The following is a 24,069-nucleotide window of genomic DNA, read 5'->3' on the forward strand; positions in this document are numbered from 1 at the left end:
TAAAGGACACCTACTTCCACAGAACCATCCAGTGTGCACACTGGAAATACCTAAGGTTTGTGGTGGCAGGAAAACATTATCAATTCAAAGTCCTGTCTTTTGGAGTCATGACTGCTCCCAGAGTATTTACTAAGTACCTAGCTGTAGTTGTGGTGGTTTCCTTACCTAGATGACTGTCTTATCAAAGCCAGCACACTACAGCAGTGTCAATTCGACACTCAAACCACATTAAACCTACTTAAAAAGTTAGGGTTCACAATCTACTTTTTCAAATCCCATCTACAACCTCTTCAGATTCAGCCACATCTGGGAGCCATTCTAAATGCACAGTTGGGGTTAGCTTATCCCAACCGAGTACATATTCACAATTTTCATCTAACGCTTCCCCAATTTCAGGAAGAACACAAACAGTCAAGACTCTTAGGGATAATGGCATCCTGTATTGCCATTGTTCCTCACGCCAGATTCCACGTGTCCCCTACAGCAGTGTCTGTCTCGTCAGTGGTCTCGGTTACAGGGTCACCTTCAGGATCTAGTTTTAGCCCACCATACTCAATGCACTGGTGGAACACCGACGACCTATTGAAAGGGTGGCCTTTTTGAGACCCTGTGCCTCAGCTCATTCATTCTAACCACAGATGCATCTCTGATGGGTTAGGGTGCACATCTTCAGGATTTCACAGTACAGGGCCTCTGGGATCTCAATCGCCAAACCATGCACATCAATTACCTCGAGCTTCAGGCAGTTGTGTTAGCCCTGAAAACGTTACTTCCTTGTCTGTCACACAAAGTTGTATTAGTCTTGAGGGACAACATGACAGCTAAGTATTATCTACCAAAACATTTGGGGTGGTGGGGGTGATGGGGGAAAGAGGCCATGGAGGGGGTGAGGGCACACGGTCATCCCAGCTGTCACAACTCGCTCAGACAACATGGAAGTGGGCTCTTCACCACCACATTCACTTAGTGGCAGAGTAGCTCCCAGAAACAAACAACTTTGCAGACCTGCTCAGCAGGATGCATCAACACATCCACAAATGGGAACTCCACCCACAAGTCCTTCAAAAATACTTCCAGAAGTGGGAAACTCCTCAAATAGACCTTTTTGCCACAGCAGAAACGCAAAATGCCCAAACTTTGCATCCAGGTACCCACACCCTCTCTACAAGGGGAAAGCTCTATGGATGAACTGGTTAGAGATATTTGCTTACAATTTTCCACCTCTCCCTCCATTCCTGGTTTGGAAGATGAGACAAACGTCCCTCACCATGATCCATGATCCTTGTAGCTCCCACCTGGGGACGACAACCCTGGTTCACTACACTTCTGGACCTCTCGCTTGCCCCCCATGAGAAGCTCCCCAGCAGGCCGGATCTTCTCACACATAAACAAGGACAGATCAGACATCTAGACCCCAAGTCACTCTACTTTGCAATATGGCTCCTGAAATCATAGAGTTTGGTTATCTTCAGTTACCGTCCGAATGTATGAACATTCTAAAAGAAACTCGTAGACCCACAACTAGAGCATGTTATGCTGCAAAATGGAAACATTTGGTTTGCTACTGTCTCACCAAACACATTAACCCCATTAAGGCTTCAGTCCAAGACTTTGTTTTCTATTTGCTTCATTTGCATAAAGCCAACTTAGCTTAGACTTCTATTTGTCTACTGTAGGAGGCTGGCCTGGCTTATAGTGGGTACCAATGGTACTTACACCTTGTGCCAGGTCCAGTTATCCCTTATTAGTAGATTAGTAGTGTTCTAGCATCTTAGGCTGATAGAGGTAGCTATAGCAGAGCAGCCAAGGCTGAACTAGGAGACATGCAAAGCTCCTACTATACCACTTATATCATATAGGTACTATATCATAAGAAAGACAATACTCAGAGTTACTAAAAATAAAGGTACTTTATTTTACTGACAATGTGCCAAAAATATCTCAGAGGATATACTCCCTTAGAAGGTAAGTAAAATACACAAAATATACACACAAACCAAAGTCAGGTAAGTAAAACAGTCAGAAAGTAGTGCAAACACTCTAGAATACAATAAGATGCAATAGGCCTAGGGGCAACACAAACCATATACTAAGAAAGTGGAATGCGAACCACGAATGGACCCCTAGGCTAGTGTAGTGTGTAGAGGGTTGCTGGGAGTGTAAGAAAACACTAAGGGTGTCACAGATACCCCACCCCAAGACCCTGGAAAGTAGGAGTAAAGTACTACTATTTCCCCAGAAACACACTAAAGTCGTGATAAAGGATTTTGCAAAGACCACAACAGACTGCAAAGCACTGAAGACGGATTCCCAGACCTAAGGACCTGTAAAGGAAGGGGACCAAGTCCAAGAGTCGCAAAAGTGTCCAGGGGGGGGCAGCAGCCCACTAAACCCCGGATGAAGGTGCAAAATGGCTGCCTCCAGGTGGAAGAAGCTGAAGATTCTGCAACAACTAAAGGTGCTAGGAACTTCTCCTTCATGCAGAACATGTCCCACGGAGTGCTAGAGGATGCAGAGTTGTTTCCTTGGCAAAATACCACAAACAAGCCTTGCTAGCTGCAAGAGTCGCAGTTGAAGAAGAAGGGTGCTGCCCGGGCCCAGGAAGGACCAGGATGTCGCCACATGGGAGAGGAGACAGAGGGGGCCCTCAGCAACGTAGAGAGCCCATGCACAAGCAGGAATCACCCGCAGAAGTCTTTGAACATGGATTCAAGAGGTCTGAACACGATGATCGCCTCCACACTGCAAAAGAAGGTCCCACAACACCGGAGATCAACTCAGGGAGCTGAGCATCGCAGGACAGAGTGCTGGGGACGTAGGCTCAGCTGTGCATGCAGGATTTCTTGGAAATGTGCACAGAAGCGCTTGTAGCTGCAGTTCACATGGTGCACAGGATTACTGTCTGGTGAGGGGAGGCAAGGACTTACCTCCTCCAAATTTTGACAGTTGGACCACTGGACAGTCTGGGTCACATAGGTCCACCACTTGTATTCCAGGGGCCATGCTCGTCAGGATGAGAGGGGTCCCAGAGTACCGGTGACGCTGAAGTTTGGTGCCTGCTGAAGCAGGGGGAAGATTCAGTCAACCCACAGGAGATTTCTTCATGGCTTCCAGGGCAGGATGAAGGCAGGCAGCCCCCAAAGCATGCACCACCAGAAAACAGTCGAGAAAGCCACCAGGATTAGGCGCTACAATGTCGCTGGCAGTCTTCTTGCTACTTTGTTGAAGTTTTGCAGGCGTCCTGGAGCAGTCAGCGGTCGATCCTTGGCAGAAGTCGAAGAGAGAAGTGCAGAGGAACTCTGGTGAATTCTTGCAAGTCGTTATCTGAGGAAAAGCCCACTGGAGAGACCCTAAATAGCCTTCAGAGGAGGATTGACCACCTAGTCAGGTAAGCACCTATCAGGAGGGTTCTCTGACGTCACCTGCTGGCACTGGCCACTCAGTGGCCTCCAGAGTGCCCTCACACCTCTGGAAACAAGATGGCAGAGGTCTTGGACACACTGGAGGAGCACTGGGCACCACCCCTAGGGTGGTGATGGACAGGGGAGTGGTCACTCCCCTTTCCTTTGTCCAGTTTCGCGTCAGAGCAGGGACTGGGGGTTCCTTAAACCGGTGTAGACTGGCTTATGCAAGGAGGGCACCATCTGTGCCCTTCAAAGCATTTCCAGAGGCTGGGAGAGGCTACCCCTCCCCAGCCTTTAACACCTATTTCCAAATTGAGAGGGTGTAACACCCTCTCTCAGAGGAAGTTCTTTGTTCTGCCTTCGTGTGACTGGGCTGCCCAGACCCCAGAAGGGCAGAACCCTGTCTGTGTGGTGGCAGCAGAGGTAGCTGCAGAGAAAACCCCAGAGAGCTGGTTTGGCAGAACCCGGGGTCCATAGTGGAGCCCCGGGGATGCATGGAATTGGCACCCCAATACCAGATTTGGAATGGGAGGACAATTCAGTGATCTTAGACATGTTACATGGCCAAATTCGGAGTTAAAATTGTGAAGCTACATATAGGTATTGACCTATATGTACTGCACTTGTGTAATGGTGTCCCCGCACTCACAAAGTTCAGGGAAATGGCCCTGAACGATGTGGGGGCACCTTTGCTAGTGCAAGGGTGCCCTCACACTTAGTAACTTTGCACCTAATCTTCAGCAAGTGAAGGTTAGGCATATAGGTGACTTATAAGTTACTTAAGTGCAATGAAAATGGCTGTGCGTTATTTCACTCAGGCTGCAGTGGCAGTCCTGTGTAAAGGTTTGTCTGAGCTCCCTATGGGTGGCAAAAGAAATGCTGCAGCCCATAGGGATCTCCTGGAACCCCAATACCCTGGGTACCTAGGTACCATATACTAGAGAATTATAAAGGTGTTCCAGTGTGCCAATTGAAATTGGTAAAAGTGGTCACTAGCCTATAGTGACAGTTTTAAAGGCAGAGAGAGCATAAGCACTGAGGTTCTCATTAGCAGAGCCTCAGTGACACAGTTAGTCACTACACAGGTATACACATTCAGGCCACAAACTATGAGCACTGGGGTCCTGACTAGCAGGATTTCAGTGAGACAGGCAAAACAAACTTACATACATGTAAAAATGGGGGTAACATGCCAGGCAAGATGGTACTTCCCTTCATCTACATATTACAGCCATTGCTGCATATTTACAAAACAGACAACACACTTCCCTGTTCAGAATCTAGAGGTTGATAGTGGCAAAATTAGATAATACTAATGCTCTATTTTGTGGTAGTGTGTTCGAGCAGTAGGCTTATCAGAGGGTAGTGTTAAGCATTTGTTGTACACACACAGGCAATAATGAGGAACACACACTCAAAGACTTACTCCAGGCCAATAGTTTTTACATAGAAAAATATATTTTCTTAATTTATTTTAGAACCACAAGATTCAAGATTTGAAGTAAATACATAAAATGCAAGGTACTCCATACAGGTAAGTAAGGAACTTTGAATTAAAGCAGCAGTACACACAGTATATGTTAACATGGCAATAAGCTTTTTTAAAGTGGACACTGCAAAAATCAACAGTTCCTGGGGGACCTAAGTATGGTTACATTTCTGAGGTAAGTAAAGCACTTACACAGTCAGTCTCCTGGTCATAGGCAGTCCACCGTTGGGGGTTCACGGCAGCCCCAAAGTCACCGCACCAGCAACACAGGGCCGGTCAGGTGCAGAGGTCAAAGGAGGGCCCAAAACACATAGGCGCCTATGGAGAACAGGGGTGCTCCGGTTCCAGTCTGCTGGCAGGTAAGTACCCGCGTCCTCGGGGAGCAGACCAGGGGGTTTTGTAGAACACTGGGGGGAAACAAACAGGCACACAAAACACACCCTCAGCGGCACAGGGGCTGCCGGGTGCAGTGTGCAAAGTTGCCGTCGGGTTTGCTATAGGAAGCAATGGAGGGACCTGGGGGTCACTTAGGCGATGCAGGCAGGGCACAGGGGGGCTTCTCGGGACAGCCACCAACTGGCCTAGGGAGAGGGCCGTCTGCTGGTCACTCCTGCACTGGAGGTTAGTGCCTCTCGGTCCTGGGGGCTGCGGGTGCAGTGCTTGGTCCAGGTGTCGGGTTCCTTGTTACCAGGCAGTCGCGGTCAGGGAGAGCCTCTGGATCCTCTCTGCAGGTGTCGCTGTGGCGGTGCAGGGGTTCGTCGCAGGTTACTCACATAGTCTCAGTCGCCTGGGAGTCCTCTCTGCAGTGTTGGTTCTCTGGAGCTCGAGCCGGGGGCGTCGGGTGCAGAGTGTGAAGTATTGCGCTTCCGTCGGGAAGAGTGAGTTCTTTAAAAGTTGCTTCTTTGTTGCAAAGATGTTGCTGTTGGTGAACAGTGCTGCTGTTCCCGGGAGTTTCTTGGTCCTTCAGTTTCAGGGCGGTCCTCAGAGGTCGCTGGTCCCTGTTGAATGCGTCGCTGTGCAGGTTCTTTGAGTCTGGAGACAGGCCGGTAGGGCTGGGGCCAAGTCAGTTGGTGTCTCCGTCATCTCTGCAGGGCTTTCTGGTCAACAGTCCTTCTTGTTGTTGTAGGTTGCAGGAATCTGGGTTCTGGGTCACCCCTAAATACTCAATACCCTGAGGGAAGGGGGGCACATCCCTATTCCTATTGGGGGAATCCTCCAAACTCAAGATGGAGGATTTCTAAAGGCAGGGGTCACCTCAGCTCAGGACACCTTTGGGGTTGTCCTGACTGGTGGGTGACTCCTCCTTGGTTTTCTCATTATCTCCTCCAGCCTTGCCACCAGAAGTGGAAGCGAAGGGGATGGCCTGGGGTGCTGTAACAAAAGGCATGAACTTTTGAGGCTCATCACTAGGTGTTACAGTTCCTGCAGGGGGAGGTAAGAAGCACTTACACCCAGTGCAGGCTTTGTTTCTGTCCTCAGAGAGCACAAAGGCTCTCACCCCAGGGGGGCACAAACTCGTCTCAGTGGCAGGATGGCACAGACCAGGCAGTCCTGCACTGAAGGATTGGGTAAAATACAGGGGGCTTCTTCTAATATGCCCTCTGTGTGCATTATGTATTAAATCCAACACTGGCATCAGTGTGGGTTTATTATTCTGAGAAGTTTGATACCAAACTTTCCAGTATTCAGTGTAGCCATTATGGAAACGTGGAGTTCGTTTTTCACAAACTCCCAGACCATATACTTAATATGGACTTAGACACTGTAGGGGCATATTTCTCATGCAGCTATTCCCTCACCTGTGGTATAGTGCACCCTGCCTTAGGACTGTGAGGCCTGCTAGAGGGGTGACTTACCTACGCCATAGGCAGTATTTTGTGTGCATGGCATCCTGAGGGGGATGCCATGTCGATTTTGCCTTTTTCTTCCCACCAACACACACAATCTGCAATGGCAGTATGCATGTGTTAGGTGAGGGGTCGCTTAGGGTGGCACAACACATGCTGCCGCCCTTTGGGACCTTCCCTGGTCACAGGGCCCTTTGTACCACTGGTACATTTTACAAGGGACTTATCTGTGTGCCAATTGTGAAAACACTAGTACATTTTTAGTGAAAGAACACTGGTGCTGGGGCTTGGTTAGCAGGGTCCCAGCACACTTCTCAGTCAAGTCAGCATCAGTATCAGGCAAAAAGTGGGGGGTAACTGCAACAGCGAGCCATTTTCCTACAGCTGCGCAGCTGATAAGATAATAACAATCTCCACTAAAATGAAGCTTTTGCTAAAATAACCTCACAACACCCTCATTATTGATGGTTCAAGGTGTTGAGGTCCCTAAAAAAACCTAAAGCAAATTACCATATTTATAGGTATAATTTTAAAAGCAAGCCTAAAATGTTTTAAAATGAAATGTTGTAGGAAGTTGGCTCTGTATGCACTATTTCATAGTAAGGAATGGTATGCACAGAATCCAAGGGTTCCCCTTAGAGGTAAGATAGTGGCAAAAAGAGATAATACTAATGCTCTATTTTGTGGTAGTGTGGTCGAGCAGTAGGCTTATCAAAGGAGTAGTGTTAAGCATTTGTTGTACACACACAGGCAATAAATGAGGAACACACACTCAGAGACAATTCCAGGCCAATAGGTTTTTGCATAGAAAAATATATTTTCTTAGTTTATTTTAAGAACTACAGGTTCAAGATTTACATGTAATACTTTAAATGAAAGGTATTGCAGGTAGGTACTTTAGGAGCTTTGAATAATCAAAATAGCATACACAGTTTTCATATAAATCACATATAGCTATTTTAAAACTAGAGACAGTGCAATTTTCTACAGTTCCTAGGGGGAGTAAGAGTTTCTTAGTTTTTGCAGGTAAGTAAACCACCTACCGGGTTCAAGTTTGGGTCCAAGGTAGCCCACCGTTGGGGGTTCAGAGAAACCCCAAAGTTACCACACCAGCAGCTCAGGGCCGGTCAGGTGACGAGGTCAAAGTGGTGCCCAAAACGCATAGGCTTCAATGGGGAAGGGGGTGCCCCGGTTCCAGTCTGCCAGCAGGTAAGTACCCGCGTCTTCGGAGGGCAGACCAGGGGGGTTTTGTAGGGCACCGGGGGGGACACAAGTCAGCACAGAAAGTACACCCTCAGCGGCACGGGGGCGGCGGGGTGCAGTGTGCAAACAAGCGTCGGGTTCGCAATAGAAATCAATGGGAGACCAAAGGGGTCTCTTCAGCGATGCAGGCAGGCAAGGGGGGGGGGCTCCTCGGGGTAGCCACCACCTGGGCAAGGGAGAGGGCCTCCTGGGGGTCACTCCTGCACTGGAGTTCGGATCCTTCAGGTCCTGGGGGCTGCGGGTGCAGAGTCTTTACCAGGCGTCAGGATCTGAGGAGCAGGCAGTCTCGGTCAGGGGGAGCCTCGGGATTCCCCCTGCAGGCGTCGCTGTGGGGGCAACTCTAGCTACTCACGGTCTCGCAGTCGCCAGGGAGTCCTCCCTGAAGTGTTTGTTCTCCACAAGTCGAGCTGGGGGCGTCGGGTGCAGAGTAGCAAGTCTCACGCTTCCGGCGGGAAACGCAAGTTGTTTTAAAGTTGCTCCTTTGTAACAAAGTTGAAGTCTTGGGTGAACAGAGCAGCTGTCCTCAGGAGTTCTTGGTCCTTCTAGAGCAGGGGAGTCCTCTGAGGATTCAGAGGTCGCTGGTCCCTGGGGAAAGCGTCGCTGGAGCAGTGTCTTTAGAAGTGGGGAGACAGGCCGGTAGAGCTGGGGCCAAAGCAGTTGGTGTCTCCGTCTTCTCTGCAGGTTTTTCAGCTCAGCAGTCCTTCTTCGTCTTAGGTTGCAGGAATCTGACTTCTTAGGTTCTGGGGAGCCCTTAAATACTAAATTTAAGGGCGTGTTTAGGTCTGGGGGGTTAGTAGCCAATGGCTACTAGCCCTGAGGGTGGGTACACCCTCTTTGTGCCTCCTCCCAAGGGGAGGGGGTCACATTCCTATCCCTATCTGCAAGATGGAGGATTTCTAAAAGTCAGAGTCACCTCAGGACACCTTAGGGGCTGTCCTGAATGGCCAGTGACTCCTCCTTGTTTTTCTCATTATCTCCTCCGGCCTTGCCGCCAAAAGTGGGGCCGTGGCCGGAGGGGTCGGGCAACTCCACTAGCTGGAGTGCCCTGTGGTGCTGTAACAAAGGGGGTGAGCCTTTGAGGCTCACCGCCAGGTGTTACAGTTCCTGCAGGGGGAGGTGTGAAGCACCTCCACCCAGTACAGGCTTTGTTACTAGCCACAGAGTGACAAAGGCACTTTCCCCATGTGGCCAGCAACATGTCTCTAGTGTGGCAGGCTGCTAAAACCAGTCAGCCTACACAGATAGTCGGTTAAGGTTTTGGGGGCACCTCTAAGGTGCCCTCTGGGGTGTATGTTACAATAAAATGTACACTGGCATCAGTGTGCATTTATTGTGCTGAGAAGTTTGATACCAAACTTCACAGTTTTCAGTGTAGCCATTATGGTGCTGTGGAGTTCGTGTATGACAGACTCCCAGACCATATACTCTTATGGCTACCCTGCACTTACAATGTCTAAGGTTTTGCTTAGACACTGTAGGGGCACAGTGCTCATGCACTGGTGCCCTCACCTATGGTATAGTGCACCCTGCCTTAGGGCTGTAAGGCCTGCTAGAGGGGTGACTTATCTATACTGCATAGGCAGTGTGAGGTTGGCATGGCACCCTGAGGGGAGTGCCATGTCGACTTACTCGTTTTGTCCTCACTAACACATACAAGCTGACCAATTTCACCAATTCACATTGGCATATTGGAACACCCTTATAATTCCCTAGTATATGGTACTGGGGTACCCAGGGTATTGGGGTTCCAGGAGATCCCTTATGGGCTGCAGCATTTCTTTTGCCACCCATAGGGAGCTCTAACAATTCTTACACAGGCCTGCCACTGCAGCCTGAGTGAAAAAACGTCCACGTTATTTCACAGCCATTTACCACTGCACTTAAGTAACGTATAAGTCACCTTTATGTCTAACCTTTACCTGGTAAAGGTTGGGTGCTAAGTTACTTAGAGTGTGGGCACCCTGGCACTAGCCAAGGTGTCCCCACATCGTTCAGGGCAAATTCCCCGGACTTTTTGAGTGCGGGGACACCATTACACGTGTGCACTATACATAGGTCACTACCTATGTATAGCGTCACAATGGTAACTCAGAACATGGCCATGTAACATGTCTACGATCATGGAATTGTCACCCCAATGCCATTCTGGCATTGGGGAGACAATTCCATGATCCCCCGAGTCTCTAGCACAGACCCGGGTACTGCCAAACTGCCTTTCCCGGGGTTTCTCTGCAGCTGCTGCTGCCAACCCCTCAGACAGGTTTCTGCCCTCCTGGGGTCCAGCCAGGCTTGGCCCAGGAAGGCAGAACAAAGGACTTCCTCAGAGGGAGGGTGTTACCCCCTCTCCCTTTGGAAAAAGGTGTCAGGGCTGGGGAGGAGTAGCCTCCCCCAGCCTCTGGAAATGCTTTGATGGGCACAGATGGTGCCCATCTCTGCATAAGCCAGTCTACACCGGTTCAGGGATCCCCCAGCCCTGCTCTGGCACGAAACTGGACAAAGGAAAGGGGAGTGACCACTCCCCTGACCTGCACCTCCCCTGGGAGGTGCCCAGAGCTCCTCCAGTGTGCTCCAGACCTCTGCCATCTTGGAAACAGAGGTGCTGCTGGCACACTGGAATGCTCCGAGTGGCCAGTGCCAGCAGGTGACGTCAGAGACTCCTTCTGATAGGCTCTTACCTGTGTTGCTAGCCTATCCTCCTTCCTAGGTAGCCAAACCTCCTTTTCTGGCTATTTAGGGTCTCTGCTTTGGGGAATTCTTTAGATAACGAATGCAAGAGCTCATCAGAGTTCCTCTGCATCTCTCTCTTCATCTTCTACCAAAGAATCGACCGCTGACTGCTCCGGACGCCTGCAAAACCACAACAAAGTAGCAAAGACGACTACTGCAACCTTGTATCGCTGATCCGGCCGCCTTCTCGACTGTTTTCCTGGTGGTGCATGCTGTGGGTGTAGTCTGCCTCCTCTCTGCACTAGAAGCTCCGAAGAAATCTCCCGTGGGTCAACTGAATCTTCCCCCTGCAACCGCAGGCACCAAAAGACTGCATCACTGGTCCTCTGGGTCCCCTCTCAGCACGACGAGCGTGGTCCCTGGAACTCAGCAACTCTGTCCAAGTGACTCCCACAGTCCAGTGACTCTTCAGTCCAAGTTTGGTGGAGGTAAGTCCTTGCCTCCCCACGCTAGACTGCATTGCTGGGTACCGCGTGATTTGCAGCTGTGCACTCTTCCAGGATTTCCTTTGTGCACAGCCAAGCCTGGGTCCCCGACACTCTAACCTGCAGTGCACAACCTAGTGAGCTGTCCTCTGGCGTCGTGGGATCTTCTTTTGTGACTTCGGGTTCACTCCGGTTCACTCCTCTTTATAGTGCCTGTTCCAGCACTTCTGCGGGTGCTGCCTGCTTCTGAGAGGGCTCCTTGTCTTGCTGGGCACACCCTCTGTCTTCTCACGCAATTGGCGACATCCTGGTCCCTCCTGGGCCACAGCAGCATCCAAAAACCCTAACCGCGACCCTTGCAGCTATCAAGGCTTGTTTGCGGTCTTTCTGCATGGGAACACCTCTGCAAGCTTCTTCACGACGTGGGACATCCATCCTCCAAAGGGGAAGATCCTAGTCCTCTTCGTTCTTGCAGAATCCACAGCTTCTACCATCCGGTGGCAGCTTCTTTGCACCCTCAGCTGGTATTTCCTGGGCATCTGCCCAATCTCGACTTTGTCGTGACTCTTGGACTTGGTCCCCTTGTTCCACAGGTACTCTCGTCCGGAAATCCATCGTTGTTGCATTGCTGGTGTTGGTCTTCCTTGCAGAATTCCCCTATCACGACTTCTGTGCTCTCTGGGGAACTTAGGTGCACTTTACACCTACTTTTCAGGGTCTTGGGGTGGGCTATTTTTCTAACCCTCACTGTTTTCTTACTGTCCCAGCGACCCTCTACAAGCTCACATAGGTTTGGGGTCCATTCGTGGTTCGCATTCCACTTTTGGAGTATATGGTTTGTGTTGCCCCTATACCTATGTCCTCTCTTTGCAATCTATTGTGACTGTACATTGCTTGCATTGCTTTCTATTGCTATTACTGCATATTTTTGGTTTGTGTACATATATCTTGTGTATATTTGCTATCCTCATACTGAGGGTACTCACTGAGATACTTTTGGCATATTGTCATAAAAATAAAGTACCTTTATTTTTAGTATATCTGTGTATTGTGTTTTCTTATGGTATTGTGCATATGACACCAGTGGTATAGTAGGAGCTTTGCATGTCTCCTTGTTCAGCCTAAGCTGCTCTGCTAAGCTACCCTTTTCTGTCAGCCTAAGCTGCTAGAACACCTCTTCTACACTAATAAGGGATACCTGGACCTGGTGCAGAGTGTAAGTACCCCTTGGTACTCACTACAAACCAGGCCAGCCGCCTCCAAGATTCAACTATGCAAACCATTCTAAAATTACAGATGGTCCAACATGAAGCAGCTAGATTGGTCTTGAACCTTCCTCACCGCTCGTCAGCATCTTGACGACATGAGAGCCTTACACTGTCTATCATATAAGAATCTTGTTTAAAATCCTCCTTTTAATGTTCAGAGTTTACAGAAACTTGGGACCAAAATATCTAATCGCAAGAGTCACTCATTGCACCAACTCCCGTCTGCTCAGGTCCTCATCAAGATTCTGACCTTCGGACTTAAATCAATGGGAGGAAAGCCTTTTGCAATCCTTGGAGCAAAGGCCTGGAATAATCTACCATTGGTGCTGTGATCTCTGAATTTGGAAGAGATCTTCTGAAAGCAATTGAAAACTTGGATCTTTGGAATTCCAAACGCAGTATGCTATTCTCTGTTTCTGTAAGTTAGGGATCTACCTGTTGTTTCTAGCCTTCTGTTTTACGCAGCACCAGGATGCTTCTTGGGGAGTGACAGTGCACTTTACAAAATTATATCAATTGTACCACCTGTGGCTCTGCCTCATCAGCTAAACACGGACTACATACGTCTCCCCAAACCCCACACCACACCGGTAGGGGGATGACTTCAGGATTACTACACACAATGAACACACACATTGGACCCATGAATCCTCTCCATTATCCAACATGGTTATTGTCTGGAGCTCATTTCTGCACCTCCAAACATTTCCCCTAGCATCCACAGGTTATCTCACCCATGTAATGGAAGAGGTACAACCCTTGCTCCTCAAGAGTGCTATAGGGCCTGTCCCATTGCAATACCAGGGAATAAGAATATACTCCCTATACTGTCTCATCCCCAAAAAGGACACCATGCTCAGACCTATTCTAGATCTCAGACCACTAAACTTTTACACTCTCAGAACACTTTCTCATGGTTACTCTTCAAGATTTTATTCAACTCCTTCAACTGGGTGATTTCATGACAGCCCTACAATTAAAGGACACCTACTTCCACAGAACCATCCAGTGTGCACACTGGAAATACCTAAGGTTTGTGGTGGCAGGAAAACATTATCAATTCAAAGTCCTGTCTTTTGGAGTCATGACTGCTCCCAGAGTATTTGTTAAGTACCTAGCTGTAGTTGTGGTGGTTTCCTTACCTAGATGACTGTCTTATCAAAGCCAGCATACTACAGCAGTGTCAATTCGACACTCAAACCACATTAAACCTACTTAAAAAGTTAGGGTTCACAATCTACTTTTTCAAATCCCATCTACAACCTCTTCAGATTCAGCCACATCTGGGAGCCATTCTAAATGCACAGTTGGGGTTAGCATATCCCAACCGAGTACATATTCACAGTTTTCATCTAACGCTTCCCCAATTTCAGGAAGAACACAAACAGTCAAGACTCTTAGGGATAATGGCATCCTGTATTGCCATTGTTCCTCACGCCAGATTCCACGTGTCCCCTACAGCAGTGTCTGTCTCGTCAGTGGTCTCGGTTACAGGGTCACCTTCAGGATCTAGTTTTAGCCCACCATACTCAATGCACTGGTGGAACACCGACGACCTATTGAAAGGGTGGCCTTTTTGAGACCCTGTGCCTCAGCTCATTCATTCTAACCACAGATGCATCTCTGATGGGTTAGGGTGCACATCTTCAGGATTTCACAGTACAGGGCCTCTGGGATCTCAATCGCCAAACCATGCACATCAATTACCTCGAGCTTCAGGCAGTTGTGTTAGCCCTGAAAACTTTACTTCCTTGTCTGTCACACAAAGTTGTATTAGTCTTGAGGGACAACATGACAGTTAAGTATTATCTACCAAAACATTTGGGGTGGTGGGGGTGATGGGGGAAAGAGGCCATGGAGGGGGTGAGGGCACACGGTCATCCCAGCTGTCACAACTCGCTCAGACAACATGGAAGTGGGCTCTTCACCACCACATTCACTTAGTGGCAGAGTATCTCCCAGAAACAAACAACTTTGCAGACCTGCTCAGCAGGATGCATCAACACATCCACAAATGGGAACTCCACCCACAAGTCCTTCAAAAATACTTCCAGAAGTGGGAAACTCCTCAAATAGACCTTTTTGCCACAGCAGAAACGCAAAATGCCCAAGCTTTGCATCCAGGTACCCACACCCTCTCTACAAGGGGAAAGCTCTATGGATGAACTGGTTAGAGATATTTGCTTACAAATTTCCACCTCTCCCTCCATTCCTGGTTTGGAAGATGAGAAAAACGTCCCTCACCATGATCCTTGTAGCTCCCACCTGGGGACGACAACCCTGGTTCACTACACTTCTGGACCTCTCGCTTGCCCCCCATGAGAAGCTCCCCAGCAGGCCGGATCTTCTCACACATAAACAAGGACAGATCAGACATCTAGACCCCAAGTCACTCTACTTTGCAATATGGCTCCTGAAATCATAGAGTTTGGTTATCTTCAGTTACCGTCCGAATGTATGAACATTCTAAAAGAAACTCGTAGACCCACAACTAGAGCATGTTATGCTGCAAAATGGAAACATTTGGTTTGCTACTGTCTCACCAAACACATTAACCCCATTAAGGCTTCAGTCCAAGACCTTGTTTTCTATTTCCTTCATTTGCATAAAGCCAACTTAGCTTAGACTTCTATTTGTCTACTGTAGGAGGCTGGCCTGGCTTATAGTGGGTACCAATGGTACTTACACCTTGTGCCAGGTCCAGTTATCCCTTATTAGTAGATTAGTAGTGTTCTAGCATCTTAGGCTGATAGAGGTAGCTATAGCAGAGCAGCCAAGGCTGAACTAGGAGACATGCAAAGCTCCTACTATACCACTTATATCATATAGGTACTATATCATAAGAAAGACAATACTCAGAGTTACTAAAAATAAAGGTACTTTATTTTACTGACAATGTGCCAAAAATATCTCAGAGGATATACTCCCTTAGAAGGTAAGTAAAATACACAAAATATACACACAAACCAAAGTCAGGTAAGTAAAACAGTCAGAAAGTAGTGCAAACACTCTAGAATACAATAGGATGCAATAGGCCTAGGGGCAACACAAACCATATACTAAGAAAGTGGAATGCGAACCACGAATGGACCCCTAGGCTAGTGTAGTGTGTAGAGGGTTGCTGGGAGTGTAAGAAAACACTAAGGGTGTCACAGATACCCCACCCCAAGACCCTGGAAAGTAGGAGTAAAGTACTACTATTTCCCCAGAAACACACTAAAGTCGTGATAAAGGATTTTGCAAAGACCACAACAGACTGCAAAGCACTGAAGACGGATTCCCAGACCTGAGGACCTGTAAAGGAAGGGGACCAAGTCCAAGAGTCGCGAAAGTGTCCAAGGGAGGCAGGAGCCCACTAAACCCCGGATGAAGGTGCAAAATGGCTGCCTCCAGAAGGAAGAAGCTGAAGATTCTGCAACAACTAAAGGTGCTAGGAACTTCTCCTTCATGCAGAAGATGTCCCACGGAGCGCTGGAGAATGCAGAGTTGTTTCCTTGGCAAAATACCACAAACAAGCCTTGCTAGCTGCAAGAGTCGCAGTTGAAGAAGAAGGGTGCTGCCCGGGCCCAGGAAGGACCAGGATGTCGCCACATGGGAGAGGAGACAGAGGGGGCCCTCAGCAACGTAGATCCCATGCACAAGCAGGAATCACCCGCAGAAGTCTTTGAACATGGGTTCAAGAAGTCTGAACACGATGATCGCCTCAACACTGCAAAAGAAGGTCCCACAACACCGGAGATCAACTCAGGGAGCTGAGCATCGCAGGACAGAGTGCTGGGAACCTAGGCTCAGCTGTGCATGCAGGATTTCTTGGAAATGTGCACAGAAGCCCTTGTAGCTGCAGTTCACACGGTGCACAGGATTACTGTCTGGTGAGGGGAGGCAAGGACTTACCTCCTCCGAATTTTGACAGTTGGACCACTGGACAGTCTGGGTCACATGGGTCCACCACTTGTATTCCAGGGGCCATGCTCGTCAGGATGAGAGGGGTCCCAGAGTACCGGTGACACTGAAGTTTGGTGCCTGCTGAAGCAGGGGGAAGATTCTGTCGACCCACAGGAGATTTCTTCATGGCTTCCAGGGCAGGATGAAGGCAAGCAGCCCCCAAAGCAGGCACCACCAGAAAACAGTCGAGAAAGCCACCAGGATTAGGCGCTACAATGTCGCTTGTAGTCCTCTTGCTACTTTGTTGAAGTTTTGCAGGCGTCCTGGAGCAGTCAGCGGTCGATACTTGGCAGAAGTCGAAGAGAGAAGTGCAGAGGAACTCTGGTGAATTCTTGCAAGTCGTTATCTGAGGAAAAGCCCACTGGAGAGACCCTAAATAGCCTTCAGAGGAGGATTGGCCACCTAGTCAGGTAAGCACCTATCAGGAGGGTTCTCTGACGTCACCTGCTGGCACTGGCCACTCAGAGGCCTCCAGAGTGCCCTCACACCTCTGGAAACAAGATGGCAGAGGTCTTGGACACACTGGAGGAGCTCTGGGCACCACCCCTGGGGTGGTGATGGACAGGGGAGTGGTCACTCCCCTATCCTTTGTCCAGTTTCGCGTCAGAGCAGGGACTGGGGGTTCCCTAAACTGGTGTAGACTGGCTTATGCAAGGAGGGCACCATCTGTGCCCTTCAAAGCATTTCCAGAGGCTGGGAGAGGCTACCCCTCCCCAGCCTTTAACACCTATTTCCAAATTGAGAGGGTGTAACACCCTCTCTCAGAGGAAGTTCTTTGTTCTGCCTTCGTGTGACTGGGCTGCCCAGACCCCAGGAGGGCAGAACCCTGTCTGTGTGGTGGCAGCAGAGGTAGCTGCAGAGAAAACCCCAGAGAGCTGGTTTGGCAGAACCCGGGGTCCATAGTGGAGCCCCGGGGATGCATGGAATTGGCACCCCAATACCAGATTTGGAATGGGAGGACAATTCTGTGATCTTAGACATGTTACATGGCCAAATTCGGAGTTAAAATTGTGAAGCTACATATAGGTATTGATCTATATGTACTGCACTTGTGTAATGGTGTCCCCGCACTCACAAAGTTCAGGGAAATGGCCCTGAACGGTGTGGGGGCACCATTGCTAGTGCAAGGGTGCCCTCACACTTAGTAACTTTGCACCTAATCTTCAGCAAGTGAAGGTTAGGCATATAGGTGACTTATAAGTTACTTAAGTGCAGTGGAAATGGCTGTGAAATAATGTGTGCGTTATTTCACTCAGGCTGCAGTGGCAGTCCCGTGTAAAGGTTTGTCTGAGCTCCCTATGGGTGGCAAAAGAAATGCTGCAGCCCATAGGGATCTCCTGGAAACCCAATACCCTGGGTACCTAGGTACCATATACTAGAGAATTATAAAGGTGTTCCAGTGTGCCAATTGAAATTGGTAAAAGTGGTCACTAGCCTATAGTGACAGTTTTAAAGGCAGAGAGAGCATAAGCACTGAGGTTCTCATTAGCAGAGCCTCAGTGACACAATAAGTCACTAAACAGGTATACACATTCAGGACACAAACTATGAGCACTGGGGTCCTGACTAGCAGGATTTCAGTGAAACAGGCAAAACAAACTTACATACATGTAAAAATGGGGGTAACATGCCAGGCAAGATGGTACTTTCCTACATCTACATATTACAGCCATTACTGCATATTTACAAAACAGACAACATACTTCCCTGTTCAGAATCTAGAGGTTGATAGTGGCAAAATTAGATAATACTAATGCTCTATTTTGTGGTAGTGTGGTCAAGCAGTAGGCTTATCAGAGGTTAGTGTTAAGCATTTGTTGTACACACCCAGTCAATAATGAGGAACACACACTCAAAGACTTACTCCAGGCCAATAGTTTTTATATAGAAAAATATATTTTCTTAATTTATTTTAGAACCACAAGATTCAAGATTTGAAGTAAATACATAAAATGCAAGGTACTCCATACAGGTAAGTAAGGAACTTTGAATTGAAGCAGCAGTACACACAGTATAGGTTAACATGGCAATAAGCTTTTTTAAAGTGGACACTGCAAAAATCAACAGTTCCTGGGGGACCTGAGTATGGTTACGTTTCTGAGGTAAGTAAAGCACTTACACAGTCAGTCTCCTGGTCATAGGCAGTCCACCGTTGGGGGTTCACGGCAGCCCCAAAGTCACAGCACCAGCAACACAGGGCCGGTCAGGTGCAGAGGTCAAAGGAGGGCCCAAAACACATAGGCGCCTATGGAGAACAGGGGTGCTCCGGTTCCGGTCTGCTGGCAGGTAAGTACCCGCGTCCTCGGGGAGCAGACCAGGGGGTTTTGTAGAGCACTGGGGGGAAACAAACAGGCACACAAAACACACCCTCAGCGGCACAGGGGCTGCCGGGTGCAGTGTGCAAAGTTGCCGTCGGGTTTGCTATAGGAAGCAATGGAGGGACCTGGGGGTCACTTAGGTGATGCAGGCAGGGCACAGGGGGGCTTCTCGGGCCAGCCATCAACTGGCCTAGGGAGAGGGCCGTCTGCTGGTCACTCCTGCACTGGAGGTTAGTGCCTTTCGGTCCTGGGGGCTGCGGGTGCAGTGCTTGGTCCAGGTGTCGGGTTCCTTGTTACCAGGCAGTCGCGGTCAGGGAGAGCCTCTGGATCCTCTCTGCAGGTGTCGCTGTGGGGGTGCAGGGGTTCGTCGCAGGTTACTCACGTAGTCTCAGTCGCCTGGGAGTCCTCTCTGCAGTGTTGGTTCTCTGGAGCTCGAGCCGGGGGCGTCGGGTGCAGAGTGTGAAGTCTTGCGCTTCCGTCGGGAAGAGTGAGTTCTTTAAAAGTTGCTTCTTTGTTGCAAAGATGTTGCTGTTGGTGAACAGTGCTGCTGTTCCCAGGAGTTTCTTGGTCCTTCAGTTTCAGGGCGGTCCTCAGAGGTCGCTGGTCCCTGTTGAATGCGTCACTGTGTAGGTTCTTTGAGTCTGGAGACAGGCCGGTAGGGCTGGGGCCAAGTCAGTTGGTGTCTCCGTCATCTCTGCAGGGCTTTCAGGTCAACAGTCCTTCTTGTTGTTGTAGGTTGCAGGAATCTGATTTCCTGGGTTCTGGGTCACCCCTAAATAGTCAATACCCTGAGGGGAGGGGGGCACATCCCTATTCCTATTGGGGGAATCCTCCAAACTCAAGATGGAGGATTTCTAAAGGCAGGGGTCACCTCAGCTCAGGACACCTTTGGGGTTGTCCTGACTGGTGGGTGACTCCTCCTTGTTTTTCTCATTATCTCCTCCAGCCTTGCCACCAGAAGTGGAAGCGGAGGGGATGGCCTGGGGTGCTGTAACAAAAGGCATGAGCCTTTGAGGCTCACCACTAGATGTTACAGTTCCTGCAGGGGGAGGTAAGAAGCACTTCCACCCAGTGCAGGCTTTGTTTCTGTCCTCAGAGAGCACAAAGGCTCTCACCCCAGGGGGGCAGAAACTCGTCTCAGTGGCAGGATGGCACAGACCAGGCAGCCCTGCACTGAAGGATTGGGTAAAATACAGGGGGCTTCTTCTAAGATGCCCTCTGTGTGCATTATGTAATAAATCCAACGCTGGCATCAGTGTGGGTTTATTATTCTGAGAAGTTTGATACCAAACTTTCCAGTATTCAGTGTAGCCATTATGGAACTGTGGAGTTCGTTTTACTTAATATGGACTTAGACACTGTAGGGGCATATTTCTCATGCAGCTATTCCCTCACCTGTGGTATAGTGCACCCTGCCTTAGGGCTGTGAGGCCTGCTAGAGGGGTAACTTACCTATGCCATAGGCAGTATTTTGTGTGCATGGCATCCTGAGGGGGATGCCATGTCGATTTTGCCTTTTTCTTCCCACCAACACACACAATCTGCAATGGCAGTATGCATGTGTTAGGTGAGGGGTCGCTTAGGGTGGCACAACACATGCTGCCGCCCTTTGGGACCTTCCCTGGTCACAGGGCCCTTTGTACCACTGATACTTCTTACAAGGGACTTATCTGTGTGCCAGGGGTGTGCCAATTGTGGAAACAATAGTACATTTTTAGTGAAAGAACACTGGTGCTGGGGCCTGGTTAGCAGGGTCCCAGCACACTTCTCAGTCAAGTCAGCATCAGTATCAGTCAAAAAGTGGGGGGTAACTGCAACAGCGAGCCATTTTCCTACAGCTGCGCAGCTGATAAGATAATAAAAATCTCCACTAAAATGAAGCTTTTGCTAAAATAATAAAATAAAAATAAAATGCCATGTATCTAGATAAAAGGGCACAAGCTGTAAGCCTGAGCTAAAATAATGTACCCATCCATTACTGAAATAACCTCACAACACCCTCATTATTGATGGTTCAAGGTGTTGAGGTCCCTAAAAAAAACTAAAGCAAATTAGCATATTTATAGGTATAATTTTAAAAGCAAGCCTAAAATGTTTTAAAATCAAATGTTGCAGGAAGTTGGCTCTGTATGCACTATTTCATAGTAAGGAATAGTATGGACAGAGTCCAAGGGTTCCCCTTAGAGGTAAGATAGTGGCAAAAAGAGATAATACTAATGCTCTATTTTGTGGTAGTGTGGTCGAGCAGTAGGCTTATCAAAGGAGTAGTGTTAAGCATTTGTTGTACACACACAGGCAATAAATGAGGAACACACACTCAGAGACAATTCCAGGCCAATATGTTTTTGTATAGAAAAATATATTTTTTTAGTTTATTTTAAGAACCACAGGTTCAAGATTTACATGTAATACTTTAAATGAAAGGTATTGCAGGTAGGTACTTTAGGAACTTTGAATAATCAAAATAGCATACACAGTTTTCATATAAATCACATATAGCTATTTTAAAACTAGACAGTGCAATTTTCAACAGTTCCTAGGGGGAGTAAGAGTTTGTTAGTTTTTGCAGGTAAGTAAACCACCTATGGGGTTCAAGTTTGGGTCCAAGGTAGCCCACCGTTCGGGGTTCAGAGCAACCCCAAAGTTACCACACCAGCAGCTCAGGGCCGGTCAGGTGCAGAGGTCAAAGTGCTGCCCAAAACGCCTAGGCTTCAATGGAGAAGGGGGTGCCCCGGTTCCAGTCTGCCAGCAGGTAAGTACCCGCGTCTTCGGAGGGCAGACCAGGGGGGTTTTGTAGGGCACCGGGGGGGACACAAGTCAGCACAGAAAGTACACCCTCAGCGGCACGGGGGCGGCGGGGTGCAGTGTGCAAACAAGCGTCGGGTTCGCAATAGAAATCAATGGGAGACCAAGGGGTCTCTTCAGCGATGCAGGCAGGCAAGGGGGGGGGCTCCTCGGGGTAGCCACCACCTGGGCAAGGGAGAGGGCCTCCTGGGGGTCACTCCTGCACTGGAGTTCGGATCCTTCAGGTCCTGGGGGCTGCGGGTGCAGAGTCTTTACCAGGCGTTGGGATCTGAGGAGCAGGCAGTCTCGGTCAGGGGGAGCCTCGGGATTCCCTCTGCAGGCGTCGCTGTGGGGGATCAGGGGGGGCAACTCTGGCTACTCACGGTCTCGCAGTCGCCGGGGAGTCCTCCCTGAAGTGTTTGTTCTCCACAAGTCGAGCCGGGGGCGTCGGGTGCAGAGTAGCAGGTCTCACGCTTCCGGCGGGAAACGCAAGTTGTTTTAAAGTTGCTCCTTTGTAACAAAGATGCAGTCTTGGGTGAACAGAGCCGCTGTCCTCGGGAGTTTTTGGTCCTTCTAGAGCAGGGCAGTCCTCTGAGGATTCAGAGGTCGCTGGTCCCTGGGGAAAGCGTCGCTGGAGCAGTGTCTTTAGAAGTGGGGAGACAGGACGGTAGAGCTGGGGCCAAAGCAGTTGGTGGCTCCGTCTTCTCTGCAGGTTTTTCAGCTCAGCAGTCCTTCTTCGTCTTAGGTTGCAGGAATCTGAGTTCCTAGGTTCTGGGGAGCCCTTAAATACTAAATTTAAGGGCGTGTTTAGGTCTGGGGGGTTAGTAGCCAATGGCTGCTAGCCCTGAGGGTGGGTACACCCTCTTTGTGCCTCCTCCCAAGGGGAGGGGGTCACATTCCTATCCCTATCTGCAAGATGGAGGATTTCTAAAAGTCAGAGTCACCTCAGGACACCTTAGGGGCTGTCCTGACTGGCCAGTGACTCCTCCTTGTTTTTCTCATTATCTCCTCCGGCCTTGCTGCCAAAAGTGGGGCCGTGGCCGTAGGGGGCGGGCAACTCCACTAGCTGGAGTGCCCTGTGGTGCTGTAACAAAGGGGGTGAGCCTTTGAGGCTCACCGCCAGGTGTTACAGTTCCTGCAGGGGGAGGTGTGAAGCACCTCCACCCAGTACAGGCTTTGTTACTAGCCACAGAGTGACAAAGGCACTTTCCCCATGTGGCCAGCAACATGTCTCTAGTGTGGCAGGCTGCTAAAACCAGTCAGCCTACACAGATAGTCGGTTAAGGTTTCGGGGGCACCGCTAAGGTGCCCTCTGGGGTGTATGTTACAATAAAATGTACACTGGCATCAGTGTGCATTTATTGTGCTGAGAAGTTTGATACCAAACTTCACAGTTTTCAGTGTAGCCATTATGGTGCTGTGGAGTTCGTGTATGACAGACTCCCAGACCATAGACTCTTATGGCTACCCTGCACTTACAATGTCTAAGGTTTTGTTTAGACACTGTAGGGGCACAGTGCTCATGCACTGATGCCCTCACCTATGGTATAGTGCACCCTGCCTTAGGGCTGTAAGGCCTGCTAGAGGGGTGACTTATCTATACTACATAAGCAGTGTGAGGTTGGCATGGCACCCTGAGGGGAGTGCCATGTCGACTTACTCGTTTTGTCCTCACTAGCACATACAAGCTGACCAATTTCACCAATTCACATTGGCATACTGGAACACCCTTATAATTCCCTAGTATACTGTATGGTACTGGAGTACCCAGGGTATTGGGGTTCCAGGAGATCCCTTATGGGCTGCAGCATTTCTTTTGCCAGCCATAGAGAGCTCTAACAATTCTTACACAGGCCTGCCACTGCAGCCTGAGTGAAATAACGTCCACGTTATTTCACAGCCATTTACCACTGCACTTAAGTAACTTATAAGTCACCTATATGTCTAACCTTTACCTGGTAAAGGTTGGGTGCTAAGTTACTTAGTGTGTGGGCACCCTGGCACTAGCCAAGGTGTCCCCACATCGTTCAGGGCAAATTCCCCGGACTTTGTGAGTGCGGGGACACCATTACACGCGTGCACTATACATAGGTCACTACCTATGTATAGCGTCACAATGGTAACTCCGAACATGGCCATGTAACATGTCTAAGATCATGGAATTGTCACCCCAATGCCATTCTGGCATTGGGGAGACAATTCCATGATCCCCGAGTCTCTAGCACAGACCCGGGTACTGCCAAACTGCCTTTCCCGGGGTTTCACTGCAGCTGCTGCTGCTGCTGCCAACCCCTCAGACAGGTTTCTGCCCTCCTGGGGTCCAGCCAGGCTTGGCCCAGGAAGGCAGAACAAAGGACTTCCTCAGAGACAGGGTGTTACCCCCTCTCCCTTTGGAAAAAGGTGTCAGGGCTGGGGAGGAGTAGCCTCCCCCAGCCTTTGGAAATGCTTTGATGGGCACAGATGGTGCCCATCTCTGCATAAGTCAGTCTACACCGGTTCAGGGATCCCCCAGCCCTGCTCTGGCACGAAACTGGATAAAGGAAAGGGGAGTGACCATTCCCCTGACCTGCACCTCCCCTGGGAGGTGCCCAGAGCTCCT

Source organism: Pleurodeles waltl, chromosome 1_2 (genome assembly GCF_031143425.1).
Source record: "Pleurodeles waltl isolate 20211129_DDA chromosome 1_2, aPleWal1.hap1.20221129, whole genome shotgun sequence".
NCBI lineage: Eukaryota > Metazoa > Chordata > Amphibia > Caudata > Salamandridae > Pleurodeles > Pleurodeles waltl.